The sequence below is a fragment of the Nicotiana sylvestris genome, chromosome 1 (genome assembly GCF_000393655.2).
Source record: "Nicotiana sylvestris chromosome 1, ASM39365v2, whole genome shotgun sequence".
NCBI lineage: Eukaryota > Viridiplantae > Streptophyta > Magnoliopsida > Solanales > Solanaceae > Nicotiana > Nicotiana sylvestris.
The window spans coordinates 32,092,779-32,113,254 of NC_091057.1; positions in this window are offsets into that span (position 1 = coordinate 32,092,779).

Below are 20,476 nucleotides of genomic sequence, written 5' to 3' on the forward strand. Positions count from 1 at the left end.
CTCCTACATATAAGAAATACATAATGAGCACTTTTCACTTCAAAAACCATGTAATCTCCCAGCTCACACGACAAATGAGATGAAAATACTTCAAAAATATGTGTTTTTGGTAATTTATTACCATCCTACACGTAGACTTTTGCTCGTCCTCGAGCAACTTAAAATTAAGCACATCGGCATGAAATAAATTTCCAAATTTACTTAAGCACCGCACCAATGACAAAGGTTTATATCAACACTTAGAACCTAGCATAAATACTATTCATACTTTTCCTCAAGTTTTACGTCATGCCAAGACTAATTAAAATAGTTGTGTGACTCTTTCTAACATCCTAGCCTCAAAATTTGACCCCAATACATTGCATACTAAGACTAGCTTCTTGTGCCAACTCCAAAAACCAAAGACTTTACCGATCCTTTGGAAATCATGTGCCCTCACCAACAAATCAAAGAGAGAAAGTATTCCACACACTCAAATATAAGTTCAAGTATATTTTAAGGACTCTCAAATCAAAAGAATTCGCTCACTCTCGCAAAACTAACTCATATAACACCCAAGTATGTACCATAAGCTTGCCCGAAGTGTAAGACTCGACTAATTTAAGCTCACACATGCTCGGATCAAGTAGGACTTTATAGGTTAATGTAGGCTAATTGACAGATAGGATATATTTGGACAAAATAATTACTAACCCTCCTAAGCACTTTAATACACTACAATTCACTTTTAAACACCTTCTTATCACGACCAAGTCAATGTCTTGCCACAAACCAATACACAATTAGGCCCTTCTTCTTTAAGCACATCAGCACATAGATGCTCACTAGCCAAATCAATACATGGGGGGTGTACATCACTTTTTTGTGTTTTCTTCTTCTTTTTTTCAGTTTTTGTCTATATTTTTTCTTTTCTCCATGTTTAATATTAACCTAAACCCTTTTCTTCCCCCTCTCTTCCGGGCGATAGTCCCCAGCCCCTACACTTTCTCCTTTTCTCTATTTCGTTGCACTCTTTCCTTCACCCATGACTGGTAATACGATTGTCTACCAAAAAATAACTCAAAGTCATGGAGCGGATGGTAGTGGTAAGTCACCCCCAACCGATAAGACTGTAGTGAATAAGGGTGTTAAGAAGGCATGAATAAAGGCGAGGCATGACAAGGAACAAAGTGGAACTTCTGTGGTGGACACTGAGACCACCAATCTGAGCATTGAGCAACTTGCACAGACACAAAAAATGGCACATCAATTACGACCATCTAGGCCAATAGAGGTTCAGGTACAAATCCCGAGAGGGAGCTTTGGAGCCACCACCAACAAAGAAGCGAAAGGTAGCTGAGGAAAAAGGTTGTCGAGTCAGAGTCTGAACCTGACTCATCTGATGACGAGAAGACAGTTATCTCGTTTCCCGAATGTGAAGGTGAGCCGAGTGCTTCGATTTATAAGTCCATGTAGGAGAAACTTGTGAGTGAAAGTGCATGGAAGAAATGGGAAAGTATCAAGACTAAACAGATCAATCCACTATTGTTTGAGAGACCATTGACCTTTGGGGCCACCAAGTCAAGTTGCCTGGATATTTTGCGAGCAATAGAGAAGAATGAGTGGACACACTTTGTTCTAGGGCCAAAGGGTGAGGCAAATTTGACTCTTGTGCGTGAGTTGTATACGAATTGGGAACCTGACAGTGGTAATGATATTGTTTGGGTTCGTAGGACAGAGGTTGACACGCCAATAAATAGGTACTACCACTTACCCGTGCAGTCTGAATCTGAGTATTGGAGGAGAGAGAGCAGAGGACAAACTTGGACCACATAATTGCAGTCTTGTGTGGGGGATCAAGACGAGCTAAGTGGGGGAAAAAGGATGGGTTGGAAAAGACTTACATGACCAGAGAGGCTCGAGCATGGTTGAATTGGGTCTGCAACAAATTGATGCCAGCAACGCACAAGTCTATTGTGATTTGGGAGCAGGTGTTCTTGGTATATGCCGTGATGATCGGTATGAATATTGGAGCTATCTTGCAAAATCAAATGGCGAGGACCATGAAGAACATGCAATGGACGCTCTACTTTGTGCATATATTGGTTGCTTTACTTGGGAAATACAAGTTGACTGAGGATGATGATGAGATGTGCGGAGGCACAAAGTTGGCGTTCCATGATATTTGCTCTGTTCAGGACCCATTGACAACGACAATACAGAATAAGGGACATGATAAGCATCATTGATATGGAGAGAGCACTTCAGCAGTTGCAAGCAGATTTCGAGGCACGAGACCATGCTTTGCTAGCCGCACAGGAGACTAGAGATTAGTGGATGTGAGAGAAGTTCATTGTGATGCTCAAGGTAGTTCGTGGATTGCGACAGGTAAGGCACATTGGAGTCCAGACAATCTTTGAGGAGTCGGGAGATGCAGTGTTGTATGTTTTGAGTGTTAATGATGGCATATGAGTTATTTTTGCAAGCTTAACTTGGGTGGCATAAGAGTTATTTTTGCGAGAGTAAGCGAATTCTTTCGATTTGAAGGTCCTTAAAATATATTTGATTGTGTGGACTACTTTCTCTCTTTGGTAGCAGTGCCATCGCTAGCACTCAAAACAGGCAACTGTGCATCTCCCAGCTCCTCGAAGTCTGTCTGGCCTCCAATGTGCCTTACCTGTCGCAATCCATGAACTGCCTAGAGCATCAGAGTGAACAACTCTCGCATCCACTGATCTTAGTCTCCTGTGCGGCGACCATGCTTTGAATCTGCTCGCAACTGCTGAAGTGCTCTCTCCATATTAGTGATGTGCTCAAGATGTCCCTTCTTTTGTATAGTCATTGCCGATGGGTCCTGAATAGAGCAAATATCACGGAACACCAACTTTCTGCCTCCACACATCTTATCATCCTCCCTAGTCAACTTGTACTTTCCAAGTAAAGCAGTCAATGTATGCACAAAGTAGAGCATCCACTGCACGTTCTTCTTGGTCCTCTCTATTTGATTTCGCAAGATAGCTCCAAATTTCACCATAATACCAGTCATGAGGGCATATACCAAGAACACCCACTCCGAAATCACAATAAACTTATGCATTGCTGGCATCAATCTGTTGCAGACCTAATTCAACCATGCTCGAGCCTCTCTGGTTATGTAAGTCTTTGTCAACCCGTCATTTTTCCTCCACTTAGCTCGTCCTGATCCCCCACACAAGACCACAATTATGTGGGCCAAGTTTGGCTTCTGCTATCTCCTCTAATACTCTAATTCGGATTGCAGTAGTACCTATTTATTATCGTGGAGGAGATGTCAACTTCAGTCCAATGAACCTAAACAATATCATTGCCACTGTCAGGTTCCCAATTCACATACAACTCACGCACAAGAGTCAAATTTTGCCTCACCCTTTGACCCTTGAGCGAAGTGTGTCCACCTATTCTTCTCTATTGCTCGCAAAATATATGAGCAACTTGACTTGGTGGCCCCAAAAGTTCAGTGGTCTCTCAAACACAATAGTGGATTGATCTTTTTAGTCTTGATACTTGCCCATTTTTTCCATGTACTTTCACTCACAAAGTTCTTCTCCTACACGAACTTATCAACTGGAGCACTCGTCTCCCCTTCACCTTCGGGGAACGAGATAATTGTCTCTTTGTCATCAAATGGGTCAGGTTCATACTCTGACTCGACAAAGTTTTTCGCCTTGCCCTTCCCTTTTACCTCAGCTACCTTTCGCTTCTTTGTCGGTGATGGCTTTGAAGCTCCCTCTCAGATTTGGACCCGAACCTCTCTTGGCCTAGATGTCCGTAATTGATGTGCCCTTTGTTGTGCCTGCGCGGGCTACTCAGTTCTCAGATTAGTGGCCTCAGTGTCCACCACAGAAGTTCCACTTTGTTCCTTGTCATGCCTCGCCTTTGTTCGTGCCTTCTTAGCACCCTTATCCATTACATTCTTATCGATTGATGGTTTCTTTGGGGTGGCTTACCACTACCACCCGCTCCATGGCTTCGAGTTGGTGTGACAGCCGTATTACCTGCAAAAGGGACAAAATACAATATTAGTATAATGTGTGACATGGAGTCTTAGCGGTGCATTATGCACCCCACACTTAGCCCATAAACATAAGTAATCAAACAAGGTACAAGTGAGTATTACAACTTAATTGCAATGATATAAGGTTACTTAGTATCATTTAAAACCAAGCGGGGAGTGTCACACCTCCTTTTTACCCGCGCCCCGCAAAGGCGCAGAGGGAGTTTTTCCAATTAAAGGACAATCGAAACGGGATTTATTTATTTATTTCAGAGTTGCCACTTAGGAGATTTATGGTGTCCCAAGTCACCGGTTGAATCCCGAATCGAGGAAAAGATTGACTTTGTATTACAGTCCGCGAACCAGAAATCCAAGTAAGGAATTCTGTTAACTCGAGAGAAGGTGTTAGGCATTCCCGAGTTCCGTGGTTCTAGAACGGTCGCTCAACTGTCATATTCGGCTTATTTATCTAATTTTAATACATGTTGAACCTATGTGCAAATTTTAACTGTGTACCGCTTTTATTATTATTATTTTTACCAAAAATTTGCAACATAAATGTGCAACATCTCTGTCCACGTCATATTAGTACACCCATGGTTATTGACACATTTCAACTCTGTTGAGATTTGGATTTGGGTCACATAAATATGCACCCGAGTTTAAGAAGATAACATTATTAAATACGCACGTAAAGCGACTAGCGTATCATTATTTTGGGTAGGGCCGTGAAATTTTGCTAAACGGCCCATCCCGAAGTCTAAGTAATTTTACCAACACGTATAGAGGGCCTCGCAGCTTATGTATTTTTGTTTGTCGAGGCTCGTCTCATTCATTATTTTTAAAAGGAATTTGCAACGTCGTGGAAATACATCTCGAACCACGTCACAATCAATGTACCCGTGGTTAGCGACACATTTCGACTTTCGTTGAGATTTGGATTTGGGTCACATAAATGTGCACCCGAGTTTAGGAAGGTAATGTTATTAAAATACGCGCCTAAAGAGACTAACGCGTTATTATTTTGGGGAAGGCCGTAAAATTCACTAAATAGCCCGTCCCGAATTCTAAATGTTTTATTTTAACCATTCATTGAGGGCCCAGCAACTTGCGTTTTTTACTCGGCGAGGCTCGTCTCATCATTTTTATTTAAAGGCCCAATCCTAAAGCAATCTATAACTTTCTATTTTATTTGCCTCTAAAACAAAGAAAAAGATCTTAATTAGTTTTGCATTATTTAAGAATTAGAAGACCTGGGTCTATTGAACTCATACGAAATCAAATTTTTATTCGCTTTAGGTTCTGAATGCAATCCGTATAAATAGACCCTTATCTAAATGTGTACAAAGAGCAAACCAACTATAGATCTGGGCCCAGGTCCAAATGAACATGCAGTCAGAGCTAGACCTGGGCCGTTTGTGACAGTACCGAAGCCCAAAATGTCCAAAGTGGACCACTGACCTCAGCTTCAATTCTAGTTGAATGCAGAATCACTGGAACAACTTCAAGTTATTTAACGTGCACTCAACAAATTATGAGAAGGGAGAATCACGTTTATCTACTCAAACTAAGGAACAATTGATCATTTGAATCTCATATTAAAATTCAGCTTACTCCACCTGTTTAACTAATGGTGATTCCTAATGAGGGATCGAGTTTTGGACTAAACAACTCAATTATTTGATTCTACTAACATCCACGAGCAGATTCAAAGCAGACTTATTAATGAGGCATGTTCAATTCGATTAACTACTGCTATGAACTATTAATCCATAATTACCAACACTTATACTATAACAATGAATTCCGGGCCATCAAACTTAAAGTGGCCGTCATACTGATTTCAAAATCAACTATATCCTAGAAAAAAAAATTAGTGGAATATATATGAAAGCAAACTGAGATTCCATTAATCAACACAAGTTAAATCAGATTGTTAACTATAGAACTCTTATGCTTCCAGGAATATACATCTAATTAGTTTAACTAAATCATATTGATGTTCTAAATTCTAGAATCTATTATAACAGTCCAACACAGTCCACAAGTTAAAACAAACAGTCCATCACAGTCCATTGGAGTTCAGAATACTTAACTACAGTGGACAAATACACGCATCATAAGCAAATTATCCATATATGTAACATAAGTTTTTCACTATAATTCCGCGGCAGGAAACATGCTTCATTTCTATTTCACATCCGATACGAGATGCTACATCAAAGTCTCGAAGTGTACCTGGTATTGACGATACAAGAAGAGGAAGAAGAGGATCAGCAGCAGCAGTAGCAATACAATACAGCATAACAGCAAATAGCCACTGCAAATACCAAACAGCAGGTACCAACAGCTATCACTTGAAGTTTATCATTTTAAAACTGAACCTCAACTCTTTCTCAATACTCCCTGAAAGACTCTTTTCTCTTTCTTTTTTAGTTCTTCTAATTCTGTCTTTAAACTGATTTTAAGACCTCCAAAAAAACCCCCCCAATAATCTATCCTCAATGCTTTTATTTATACCACCAAAACTGACCCCCTTCACGGCCCTCTTGAAACACTTAAACTAATACCACCACCATCTTTTGCCCATGATATTCTCTTACAGCCCATTATCAAGTGTCTTGTGTCCAAAGGCATGGACAGCTTATAATATTCAATTAATCCCCCATGCTATTATGTTTCCCAAGCCACTACTACTAGACAAAGTATTAGTTTAATGGTCAATTAAGTACCCTTACGGTCAGACCACTAACACTAAACATTTCAAGCCTTTTAAAACCCCAAAATGCCCCTGAAAACTCCTGTGATTTAATGTCCTACCTTAAACCCTTTAATCTATACTACATCTTTCAACTATAACCCATTCAAACCATCAAATTCCTAACAACTGACTCCTACCTCAACTGGACATATTACAAAACTCCAGCTTTGAAAAACCAATAGACTCCCTGATAACCAACTAGACAAGTAATCAACAACATGAATTGCAAACAAAGGGAATCACACACTATAGAATAAGTTTTAATTCACAACAATTTGGCTAAACCCAACTACTATCAACATGTGACTGCAATTAGAGATAAGGCAAAGCAAGTGTCATGAAATGAAACCTGATTAATAACACGAGTCTAGGATCAGACAATCATGAACCATTTCCTAAGCATGAGGTCTATTGTACAGGCTAACATTACTGATTAAGGGATCACAACGACAACATCATTGGTGGCCTGAACTTGAACAAACTAAACAGACACAAATTCAACCAGTTCTTGACAAATTCAACTCGCAAACTGGCCCCAGTTTGGCCCTTAAACTACTGATCATAATTCAAACGGGAAATTCATGCCAATTTATAGAAGGGGAAGGGACAAAGTAAACAAACGGAACTGCAAGTGTGAACAATCAAAACTGGAGTTAAAAAAACTTACCCGAATCACAACTCGATAAAAAAACTCGAGGCTCTTCCCATTTTCAAGCTGAGATGGACTTTAACCATGTGTTTTCGAAGGATAACACCATGGTTAAAGTTAGTCTCTGGCTCAATATTCATGGAACCTGGCCTGCCTAACTTCGATCTGGAATCTGAGCTACCCCACGATGATTTGAAAAGAGTCGATCAGGGATTCATGGTGAGGGGGTCCAGGAGATCACAGGGTGTGAGTTTGGTGGCATTTGAACGGATTAGGGTTTGGGTCGATTCCTTTAATCTAAGATTCGAGGAGCTCGGGGGTGATTCGAAGAAAACTGAGCGTGGGACTGGAATGAGGAAGTCTTGGGGAAGTTATGGTGTGAAATTTGAGGCTATTGGACGAGATAGGGTTCCGGCCTGATTTTCGATCTAACATTCGAAGCACACGGCTGGGATTCGAGGGATACGAGTTAGGGATTCGGAATGGGGAGGTCGAGGGGAATCAATGGTGAAAAGATGGGGTCGTTTGGACTACCGGAACCACCGTGAGGCAATTTCCGGTGGGCGGAGCACGGTGGTTGAAGGCGGAAGAGCTGTTTGATCTTTGAAGCTCAGAGACGAAGAGGTGAGGGGGGGTTTGGTTTAGGGGGCGGGGTAGGATTTAGGAATATATACCATGTGGGGAATTTAATCCCGGTCATTAGATCAATTAAGATCAACGACCAGGATCAAGGAGATTAACCCATACAACATCGTTTGGTTTAAGTAGGGGGTCAGTTTGAACCGGGTAACGGGTCGGGCCAGGGAATGGGTAAGGATGGGGTGATCTGGACCGTTGGATCAAGTCGTATCAATGGCTTGGATCTATTATCCAGATACGACATCATTTGGATGTATCTGGGACCGGCCGGTTTGGGCCTGGATTGGGCGTGTGAGGTGTGTGAGAGTTTGGGCCTGATTGGTTCAAATTAAAGGATGGCTCAGTCCGATTTCATTGCTATTTTCGTTCTTACTTTCTTTTACTTCTTTAAACTAATTTTCAAAATTAAAAACCTAAAAATCCTAAATTAAATTATAAAATTGACAATTAACTTAAAATATTAGCTCTTAGTAATAATTATCACATGAAATTAAATACAAAGACAATCACACAATTTGGACATTAAATGCTAAAAATGCAAAGTACATATTTTTGTAACTTTTCCTTAATTAAAGTAGAAATAAACATGCACAGACAAAAATACAAATAAATCACAAACAATACAAAAGCATTTTATTTTGAATTTTTTGGAGTAGTTCTCATAGGGCAAAACTCACGTGCTCACAACTGCCCCTCTTTGTCTGAAAACGCAAAGAGTTTTCGTGCAAAGATAAAGTGAGCGGATACGAGCGATTTTTGCCCGTTGGAATATTCCGTGTGAAGCATTTTTGAAAAGATTTAACCGAACCTTTGCTTCAAAGGTTTCCTACACATCCCTGGCTAGAAGGGAATCAGGTTAATGTAGTTCGGGAAGTTTTGGTAGATGGTACTACCATGGGCCTGCATTTTTGCTGTTACTGCTGCTGCACGCTGTTGCTACTGCTTTTCGACCTCCTTATTACACCGTGCCAAAAGAAAACAAGAAGCTAGACTTAAACTAGGAATTACAAAATCTTATCTATCTCCGACTTGCTCTTGTAGTCTTCGTTCTGATTTCTGAAATGGGATTCATGCTGGGGGGGATTTTTGTTGTAACCCTCCGCATTACTGACTTCTGGCTTGATCTTGAAATGTATTCCTCTGTTCTGCAGGCGGGCTTCTGACTTCAACTCAAACGCGTACTCCTTTGTTCTACAGGCGGGCTCCTGACTCCAATAGCGACTTTGCAAATAAATCAGCCTCTATTCTCCAGGCGGGCTCCTGACTTCAACCGCAACTTTTAAAATAAACACCTCCATTCTACAGGCGGGCTCCTAACTCCGTCAACTTAAAATATGACAACCTCCGTTCTACAGGCGGGCTCCTGACTCCTTCAACTTGAAATATGACAACCTCCGTTCTACAGGCGGGCTCCTGACTTCAACTACTTCTTAAAAATATAATACCTCCATTCTCCAGGCGGGCACCTGACTTCAACAATGACTTAAAAATATAACAACCTCCGTTCTACAGGCGGGCTCCTGACTTCTTTGACTTAAAATTATAATAACCTCCGTTCTATAGGCGGGCTCCTGACCTCAATCTTGAAATTTATTCCTCTGTTCTATAGGCGGGCTCCTGACTTCGTTTTGAAATGTACTCCTCGGTTCTACAGGTGGGCTCATGACTCCAACTTGACTTTAAAAGATAATACGGCCTCCATTCTCCAGGCGGGTTCCTGACTTCAACAACAACTTTTAAGATAAATACCTCCATTCTACAGGCGGGCTCCTGACTCCTTCAACTTAAAGATATAACACCTCCATTTTTCAGGCGGGTTCCTGGCCTCAACAATTTCTTAAAAATATAGCACCTCCATTCTCCAGGTGGGCCCCTGACTGCATCAACTTCTTAAAAATATGACAACCTCCATTCTACAGGCAGGCTCCTGACTGCATCAACTTCTTAAAAATATAACACCTCCATTATCCAGGCGGGCTCCTGACTTCTGTTATGACTTAGAAAGATAATACCTCCATTCTCCAGGCGGGTTCCTGACTTCGACTGCAACTTAAAGATATAATACCTCCGTTCTCCAGATGGGCTCCTGACTGCGATAAATTCTTAAAATATAACACCTCCATTTTCAGGCGGGCTCCTGACTTCGACTATAACTCAAAAAATATAACACCTCCATTCTCCAGGCGGGTTCCTGACCTCAAAAATTTCTTAAAGACATAACACCTCCATTCTCCAGGTGGGCTCCTGACTTCAACAACTTCTTAAGAATATAATACCTCCATTCTCCAAGCGGGTTCCTGACCTCAATAACTTCTTAAAAATATAATACCTCTATTTTCCAGGCGGGCTCTTGACTTCAACTACTTCTTAGAAATATAGTACCTCCATTCTCTAGGTGGGCTCCTGACTTCAATAAACAATTTAGAGATAATACCTCCATTTTCCAGGCAGGCTCCTGACTTCGACAATTTCTTAAAAACATAACACCTCCATTCTCCAGGCGGGCTCTTGACTTCAACCTTCTCAAGAAATATAACACCTCCATTTTTCAGGCGGGCTCCTGACTTCAATTATGACTCAAAAAATATAACACCTTCATTCTCCAGGCGGGTTCCTAACTTCAAACTTCTTCTTAAAAATATAACACCTCCATTTTTCAGGCGGGCTCCTGACTTCAATTATGACTTAAAAATATAATACCTTCATTCTCCAGGCGGGTTCCTGACTTTGACTGCAACTTAAAGATATAACACCTCTATTCTCCAGGCGGGCTCCTAACTGCAATAACTTCTTAAAATATAACACCTCCATTCTCCAGGCGGGCTCCTGACTCCAACCTTCTCAAGAAATATAACACCTCCATTTTTCAGGCGGGCTCCTGACTCCTTCCTGCCTCCTGGACCATTTTCCTTCTAACTTGAAATTATCTTCTTTATCCTCAAAACTGGTGTTTCATTCCTCTGAAACTGCCGGGGAAAACACCGCTGGGGAATTATCTTCCTTTTTTTAAGACTAGTTACTTTCCTCCTTTTAACAATGGCGGGGATGATACTGATTCAAAGACCACTACCCTTAAAACTTGGGTTATCTTGCTTCTTCCAAGATTGCTTTCTTTAAAACTTGTATTGCCTTCTCCCGTAAACTGCTGGGGATTCCACTTCCTTCAAAACTTGTGTTATCTTCCATCTTCCCTAAGTGGCTATCTGATTTCAAGAAAATTTTTGCAATGAGAGAAAATTTTCTGCCCCAGTTTGATAATCTTCTTTGTGGCCATGTCTTCCCGCTATCAATAACATTTCCTTTCCCTGCTTCAAATCAAAGAAAAATTTGTTAGTTTAAAATGTGGTGAGTGGTCGTGCCACTCCTGCTGGGGGTGGTTTTTCCCTTATTCCTTTCCCTGCTTTGCGCTTTATTACAAAACTTGTTGGGGATGATATTATTTGCTGGGGATGATATTCCTGTCGATGATAGTTTTTCTTTTCTCTTCCTTCCCCGCTCTGTGTTGTCTGACCACCGTGGAACTTGGTCGATAATCTGTCGGAGTTGTTCCTGCATCTCGCAAATCTGCTGGGGATCCTCTTGGAATTTGATCCATAATTTTTCAACTATTGTTTTTTCTGTTTTTCTCCCACTTCCCCTGGAAATTCGGTCTTCTTGGAATCTAGACCCATTCATCATTTGTTCTTGCGACAAACTACTTTTCGCTTTGTCGCCTTATCTTTGACCCGTCTTATCCACATTGTGTTTTTGCACCATCTTGGCAACTGGTAATAAGCTCTGAAAATCTTTTTCAAAAACAAACTGCTGGGGAGATAAAGTCTTTAGACCAATAAATGAAAAAGTGATGATTTCAAAAGATAGAAAAAGAAGAAATCTTTCTGAACAAATGCTGGGGAAAAGGAAAGAAAAGAACTTATTTGAATGATATAACTGATCCCAACGATCATGTCGTGCATTCCGGATTAATCAACCCAGTCCACTTATATCAATCAACCTTTCGGACGGCCTCATCTTGCTGGGGATAAACATGCACTCAACTCTTTGCCAAATGCGGATCCTTTCCGCCAATCTTGTCTTGTCGCCTCATAGTGCCCTTCGAGGGGTTTTCACTACTAAGACTCTCTCCTTTCTCTCAACTCCCGTCGCCTTATGGTGCCTATGAAGGTTTTCACCGATAAGACTCTCTCGTTTTATTTCTCTCAGCTTACATCGCCTTATGGTGCCTGTGGAGGTTTTCACCGATAAGACTCTCTCATTTTGTTTTATTTTTTCCAGCTGGGGATCGGAGTGTTACCGATATGACTCTCTCTATTGGGGATTCTTTCGGCTACGAATTCATTTCCAGCTTATGATCCTCCTCTCTGCTGGGGATCAGAGTGTTATTCCCAACTTCCATTTTCATGACTTGGCACTTCTCGGATACTGATCGGGAGGTCTTTTTGGACATCAATATGGGTTTTTGTGTATGGCTAAAAGAAAAGGGTAAAAGGTTCAAAATAATTTTGATGGGTAAAACATTACAACTCTTGGAATCAACTTTCTTTCCCAAAATTATAAACACAACTTCTGCCCCAGTTTTTCTTGCTTGGGGATTTTTTGTTTTTTTTGTTACACTATGACCGAGCCGTGAGGCGCCTACGTATCCTTCTTTGAAGAATCAGGTCAAACGTAGTTCCCAATTATTTTGTTTTTCTTGTGACTTTTCTTTTGTCTTTATTATCTTTTTCTTTCATTTTCATTACTGATTCAAAAAGAGGGGTATGAAAGAATAAATAAGGCTCAAAAGGGGAAGCAAAGGTTAAAGTGTTTGGATAGAAGAAAGAATTGCCTCCGTCATTCCATTCTCCAATAAATGCCAAGTACAAACAGACAAACATCAATTGCAATCAAAGGAATTACACATAATATCTCTTGACTGCGTCAGAATTGATAGCCATGTCGATACATCTTCCCTCGACATCTGTCAGACATAAGGCGTCATTGGTAACACTCTGGTCACAATAAATGACCCTTGCCAATTCGGGGCGAACTTGCCCTTTGCCTCGGCCTGATGTGGCAAGATTCGTTTCATCACCTGCTGTCCTACTTCAAATTTCTTGGGACGCACCTTCTTATTATATGCTCTTTCCATCCTCTTCTGATACAACTGGCCATGACATACTGCTGCCAATCTCTTTTCATCAATCAGGCTCAACTGCTCCAATCGAGCTTTGACCCATTCATCATCATCAATCCCAGCCTTAGCGACAATCCGAAGGGATCAAATTTCAACTTCCGCCGGTATCACTGCTTCAGTTCTGTATACCAATGAATAAGGAGTTGCACCACTGAAGTGCGAACAGTAGTGCGATATCCCAACAATGCAAATGGTAGCTTTTCATGCCATTGTCTCGAACCTTCTACCATCTTCTGAAGTATCTTCTTTATGTTTTTGTTGGCTGCCTCAACTGCTCCATTCACCTTGGGACGATATGGGGTGGAATTGCGATGTGTAATCTTAAACTGCTGACATACCTCTTTCATCAAATTGTTGTTAATATTAGCACCATTATCCGTGATGATCACCTTTGGGAATCCAAATCTAGAGATGATATGGGCGTGAACAAAATCTACCACTGCCTTCTTGGTTACCGACTTGAAAGTTTTAGCTTCAACCCACTTGGTGAAATAATCGATGGTCACCAGAATGAACCTATGCCCGTTGGATGCTGCTGGCTCAATTGGTTCAATGATATCCATGCCCCATGCGACAAATGGCCATGGTGCTGACATTGTATGCAATTCTGTCGGCGGAGAATGAATCATATCTCCATGTATCTGACACTGATGGCATTTCCGCACGAAACTGATACAATCACGCTCCATAGTGAGCCAATAGTACCCTGCTCGAAGAATCTTCTTCGCCAATACATATCCGCTCATATGTGGCCCACAAACTCCAGCATGTACCTCTGTCATAACTGTCGTGACTTTACTAGCATCTATACATCTCAGCAATCCCAAATCTGGTGTTCTTTTGTACAACAATCCTCCACTAAGGAAAAATCCATTTGCCAGTCGCCGAATGGATCTCTTTTGATCTCCGGTGGTCTGCTCCAGGTATATCCCCATCCTGAGGTATTCCTTGACATCATAGAACCATGGTTCGCCATCCAGTTCTTCCTCTAACATGTTTCAATAAGCATGCTGATCACGAACCTGAATATGCAACGGGTCTACATGAATTTTGCTTGGGTGGTGAAACATCGATACTAAGTTGGACAAAGCATCGGAAACCTCATTATGAACTCTTGGGATGTGTCTAAACTCCACTGATCGAAATCGCTTGCTCAGATCGTGCAAACATTGTCGATATGGTATGAGCTTCAAATCCCTTATTTCCCATTCACCCTGAATCTGATGCACCAGGAGGTCCGAGTCTCCCAGGACCAAGACATCCTGGACATCCATGTCGGCAGCTAGCCGTAGACCCAAAATGCATGCCTCATACTCAGCCATGTTGTTGGTACAATAGAAACGCAGCTGAGCCATAACAGGATAATGATGTCCTGTTTTAGAAATAAGCACCGCTCCTATTCCAACTCCCTTCGCATTTGCGGCTCCATCGAAAAAAGCTTCCATCCTGGTTCCTTGGTTATTTCCAACTCATCTATATGCATCACTTCTTCATCAGGAAAATACGTTCTCAAGGGCTCGTATTCTTCATCAACAGGATTCTCAGCCAAGTGATCAGCTAATGCTTGGGCCTTCATGGTCGTCCTCGTCACATAGACGATGTCAAATTCTGTGAGTAATATCTGCCATTTCGCCAATCTCCCTGTGGGCATAGGCTTCTGGAAAATATACTTCAGTGGATCCAAGCGTGAAATGAGATAAGTAGTATATGATGACAAATAATGCTTCAATTTCTGGGCCACCCAAGTTAGGGCGCAACATGTCTTCTCGAGTTGAGTGTACTTAACCTCATAGCCTGTAAACTTCTTGCTGAGATAATAGATGGCTTGCTCCTTCCTTCCCGTAATGTCATGCTGCCCCAGTACACAGCCAAACGAATTATCCAGGACCGTTAGATAAAGAATTAACGGTCTTCCCGGCTCAGGTGGAACCAACACAAGTGGATTTGATAAATATCCTTTGATTTGGTCAAATGCTTCCTGACATTCTGCCGTCCATTCTACCGCAACATCTTTCTTCAGTAGCCAAAAAATGGGCTCACAAGTTGCCGTGAGTTGTGCAATAAACCTGCTGAAATAATTCAACCTTCCCAACAGACTCATTACTTCTGTCTTGTTCTTCGGCGGTGGCAAATCTTGGATGGATTTGATCTTTGACGGGTCCAACTCAATGCCTCGCTGACTAACGATGAATCCCAACAACTTTCCAGATGGAACACCAAATGTACATTTGGCTGGGTTGAGCTTAATATCGTACCTTCGAAGTCTTTGGAAAAACTTCCTTAGGTCTGCTATGTGGTCTTCCTGATGCTTGGATTTTATGATCACATTGTCCACGTATACCTCAATCTCTTTGTGTATCATGTCATGAAACACAATAGTCATTGCTCTCATGTACGTTGCCCAAGCATTCTTCAAACCAAATGGCATTACCCGGTAGCAATAAGTCCCTTACGGCGTAATGAAAGCCGTCTTTTCTGCGTATTCTTCATCCATCAGAATCTGATGATACCCCACATAGCAATCTACAAAAGACCCGATCTCACGTCCGGCACAGTTATCGATCAAGATATGGATGTTGGGTAATGGAAAGTTATCCTTTGGGCTTGCCCTGTTCAGATTGCGGTAATCGACACACACCCTGATCTTCCCATCTTTCTTCGGCACTAGCACCACATTAGCCAACCAATCAGGATATCAAGTGACCCGAATAACCTTTGCTTGCAACTGCTTGGTTACTTCCTCTTTAATCTTCACACTCATGTCTGTTTTGAACTTCCTCAATTTCTGCTTGACGGGAGGGCATGCCGGGTTAATGGGCAATTTGTGAACCACTAAATTCGTGCTTAACCCCGGCATGTCATCATACGACCATACAAAAACGTCTTTGAACTCAATAAGTGCTTTGATTAGTTCTTCCCTGATATTCGGTGCAATGTGGATGCTTATTTTAGTTTCCCTGATATCAACTGCATCCCCTAAGTTGATGGCTTCTATGTCATTTAAGTTGGGCTTGGATTTCTCTTCAAACTGGCTTAACTCTCTGTTTATCTCTTCGAAAGCTTCATCCTCATCGTATTCCGATTCATCATCATAAGCGACCTCTTGTACAATTAGTTCGGAATCAGATTGATTTTTTAGACTGGGTTGAAGATCCGTTGTGCATGCCATGTCATTAGAACCAATATAAAGAGAACTGTTCAGAAAAGAGAAAAGAAGAAAACAAAGTTAAAACAAAATAAGAAGAACAAAAGCTTTCACTTTATTAAAATACGGGATAACAGAGTTTCACACTTTGCCGAATACAAAACAAATCTGGATTACAACCCTAGAATAATCTAAAAAGACAAGAAAGAAAAATCAGAGCCCACTACCAAGACTCCCTCCGGGTAGGAAGGGGAGTAGCCATCCAATTGTTGATATTGGCCCTAGGCCCCACAAACTGTATATCTTCCTTACTGGAACCTTCTCTAGCTTCTATCGCGTTGACGTCGGCAAACAGCCTTTCAAAACCCTCATTCAAATCTCCATCTGGCCCAATCAGTGGTCCGAGAACTTTCGGGACCGACAACTTTCTGATACGGGCTCTGACAAATGATCTGGATAGGCGCGGGATTGGCTGGAGAAGGACCCAGACTCTTTTCTTCAACTTGCGGGCCTGTCTCACATCCGCCGCTGTAGGCTTGAACCCCAACCCAAAGGTATCCAGATTTTTGGGCAAAGAAACCGGCTGAACAATACCCTGAAGATCAGCCCCTAAACCTTTGCCTGGCACAAACCCGTTCTTCAACATCTCCGAGGCTACCATGACAGTTGCAGCTGCTATTTTGGGAAGTGGGATGCTTTCACCTTCGGGAACTTTGTCCACTAAAACCGTATCGAAAACCTGGTAGACCCATGCTCCCTTATCATCATCAGTTTCTATGAAGGGTACAATGGCATCCCTTACGACGCTTGCATTGTCTTCCCCATGTACTATGATCTCTTGCCTATCCCATTCGAATTTGACCATCTGATGTAATGTAGAAGGCACTGCTTTGGCGGCGTGGATCCAGGGTCGCCCCAATAGAAGATTATATGACATGGCCACGTCTAACACTTGAAACTCCATGGTGAACTCGACTGGACCAATTGTTAATTCAAGTATGATGTCACCCACTGTGTCTGTACCACCACCATCAAACCCTCGAACATAGATGTTGTTCTTGTGAATCCTGTCACCATCGACCTTCAGTTTGTTCAATGTGGCCAAAGGACAGATATTGGCACTGGACCCATTATCAATCAGTACTCGAGTGACTACCGAGTCTTCACACTTCACAGTCAAATAAAGGGCTCTATTATGTTTTGTACCCTCCACGGGCAACTCATCGTCTGAAAAAGTGACCATGTTGACCTTGAAAATCTTGTTTGCTATTTTCTCCAGATGGTTCACAGAGATCTTATCCGGAACATGGGCTTCGTTCAGAATTTTCATCAATACCTGGCGATGCTCATCTGAACAGATCAACAACGATAACAATGAGATCTGTGCCGGGGTCTTCCTCAACTGCTCCACAATGGAGTAATCTTGTGCCTTCATTTTCTTTAAAAATTCTTCCGCCTCTTCCTCGGTAACTGGATTCTTTGTCGCTACTGGATTGGCCCTTCTTAACTCTGCGGGAGCGAAACACCTTCTGGAACGAGTTAACCCCTGTGCCTCACATATTTCTTCCACAACCTCCTTCCCCTTATGCATTACCATTACTTGACTGTAGCTTCACGGCACAGCTTTCTCGCTGATTATCGCCAACTGCATTACTGACCTGATAACAACTGGTCCTATGCATGCCCCCTTCACAGCTACTGGCTTGCTTGATATCCCTTGCACCATTACTTTGACCGGCTCTGGATTCTTGCCAACATCAGACGAACTCTTCCCCATCACCACCACTAGCTTTCCTTCTACCCTTTCCGACTATACTACCGCCTTTCCACTGATCGACTTTTTTTTTGGACTGGCACGGATCATCATTACCATTTGTGAGGGCTCCTTGAGCTTCCCCCCTTCGTGCACTAGTTCGATTATGTGGGCTTCATGGTGTGCCAGCAAGGGGTTCTGGTTTATGTTAGGTGCCTCTGGCTCCTGGACCTCGATCCTATTTGTGTCAATAAGATCTTGTACGGCAGTCTTCAACTTCCAACACTTCTCAATATCATGCCCGGGAGCCCCCGAACAATATTCACAGCTTACCGAGTGGTCCAGATTTTTGGGAAGGGGATTTGGCAATTTGGGCTCCACAGGACTCAATAGGCCTAACTGCCTCAATTTGTGGAACAGAGCAGTATAGGTCTTTCCCAGCGGAGTGAATGTTCTCTGCCTCTGCACCCTTTCATTCCTGAAAGTCTAATTCCCACGGAAACCTAGTCCCGAAGGATTCTTGTAGGCCCTTGGTGGGGGATATGTGTTTTGTGGAGGTGGATATGTATTTTGTGGAGGTGGATATGTGTTTTGTGGAGGTGGATATGTATTTTGGGGAGCCAACGCATGCCATTGCGGGCAAACCGGAGGCTGGGTGTAAGTTTGGGCGTGATAGACAGAGAAATATGGCTCTTGTGGTGGGTAGTAGGGCTGTGGAGGGCCATATGGAATGTGTGGGTAATTTGAGTGATGGGGTCTAGGTTGGTAGTGAGGGGGGGACCTCTGGATCTGGACCAAGTACCTGCCTCGACTATTGCGACATCTTCCCTTTTCTTCTTTCCGAGCGCACCCCCCGTGCCGCTCTGGATGGCCTGAGTGGTTGCTTTAATCGCCGAATAGCTCAGGATTTTGTTGGACTTAAGTCCCTCTTCGATCATACTGCCCATTTTTACTACTTTGTTGAAAGATTTGCCAACTGACGTCACCAAGTGACCAAAGTAAGTTGGCTCTAGAGTCTGTAGAAAGTAGTCCACCATTTCCCCCTCTCTCATCGAATGATCAACTCTTGCTGCCTGCTCTCTCCAGCAGAACCCAAATTCTCGGAAGCTTTCCCCAGGCTTCTTCTCAAGTTTCAGCAATGTGAGACGGTCAGGGACGATCTCAAGGTTGTACTGAAAGTGACCTACAAATGCTTGTGCTAAATCATCCCAGGTGTACCACCTGCTCGGATCCTGTCTTGTGTACCATTCTAGTGCAGAACCGCTCAGACTCTGACCAAAGTAAGCTATCAGCAGCTCGTCTTTTCCCCCGGCCCCTCTTATCTTACTACAAAACCCTCGCAGATGTGCCATTGGATCACCGTGCCCCTCGTATAGATCAAACTTTGGCATCTTGAACCCTGACGGCAATTGAATGTTTGGGAATGGGCACAGATCTTTGTAGGCCATACTGACTTGGTTGCCTAACCCATGGATATTCCTGAAGGACTGCTCCAGGCTTTTAAACTTTCGAAGAACTTCGTCTTGCTCTGGGTTCTTAGCCAGCTTTTCAGTCTCTACCGGGATCTCGAGGTGAGTATTATAAGTATGAGGCTCGGGTGCTTTGAAGGTTGGTTCAAGGGGGTAATATTTGTTATTGTGAGCCTGAAACAACGACTCGCTGGATGATCTTTGCAGCGTGGCTGGTGGGGGTGCCACGAAAATTGGAACATTTTGTGGAGGAGGGTTCTGATTGGGTTGTGACGCTTGGGGATCATAGGCATTTCTTCCCTGATAGTATTGGTGGCTGGGGAAGCTTGTCGAAGAGTCGGGGGGAGGGTATTCCGGCATGTGTCCTGGTGGGAGAGTGGGAATAACGGGAGGGTTAGGCACTTTTTGTACCCTAGCTAAGGCCAACTGCATTTCTTTCATCTCCTGTCTCATCTTATCTATTTCCTTCTTCAACATTTGATTCTCCGTCCTTTCATCCTCAACACTTTGGTCTGAACTAGTAATGTTTTTTAGTATGGGCCATTTGGATCTTGTTTGGTAATGGTAATGTGCCAGAACGTTCTAACAAACTAATCGGTTCGAAATCTCTGGAAGGACAACAAACTTGTTAGCGTTAGAGTTTAACATATATTGCAATTTCACGTTGGGGAATACAATGTTCCTAGGCAGTTTAACCATTTTTAACATGACTTTGCTTCGACCGCATGCGTCATTCCGGCTTACTTTATTTGTGCCTCGTTTAAGTGTTTCTGAAACTTTCTTTATCTCTCTTTTTATTTCTCTCTTTTCCTTTTTATTCACTTTTCCTTTTTCTCTTTTCTTTTTAGTGGTGGTCGAATCTTATGTGGATT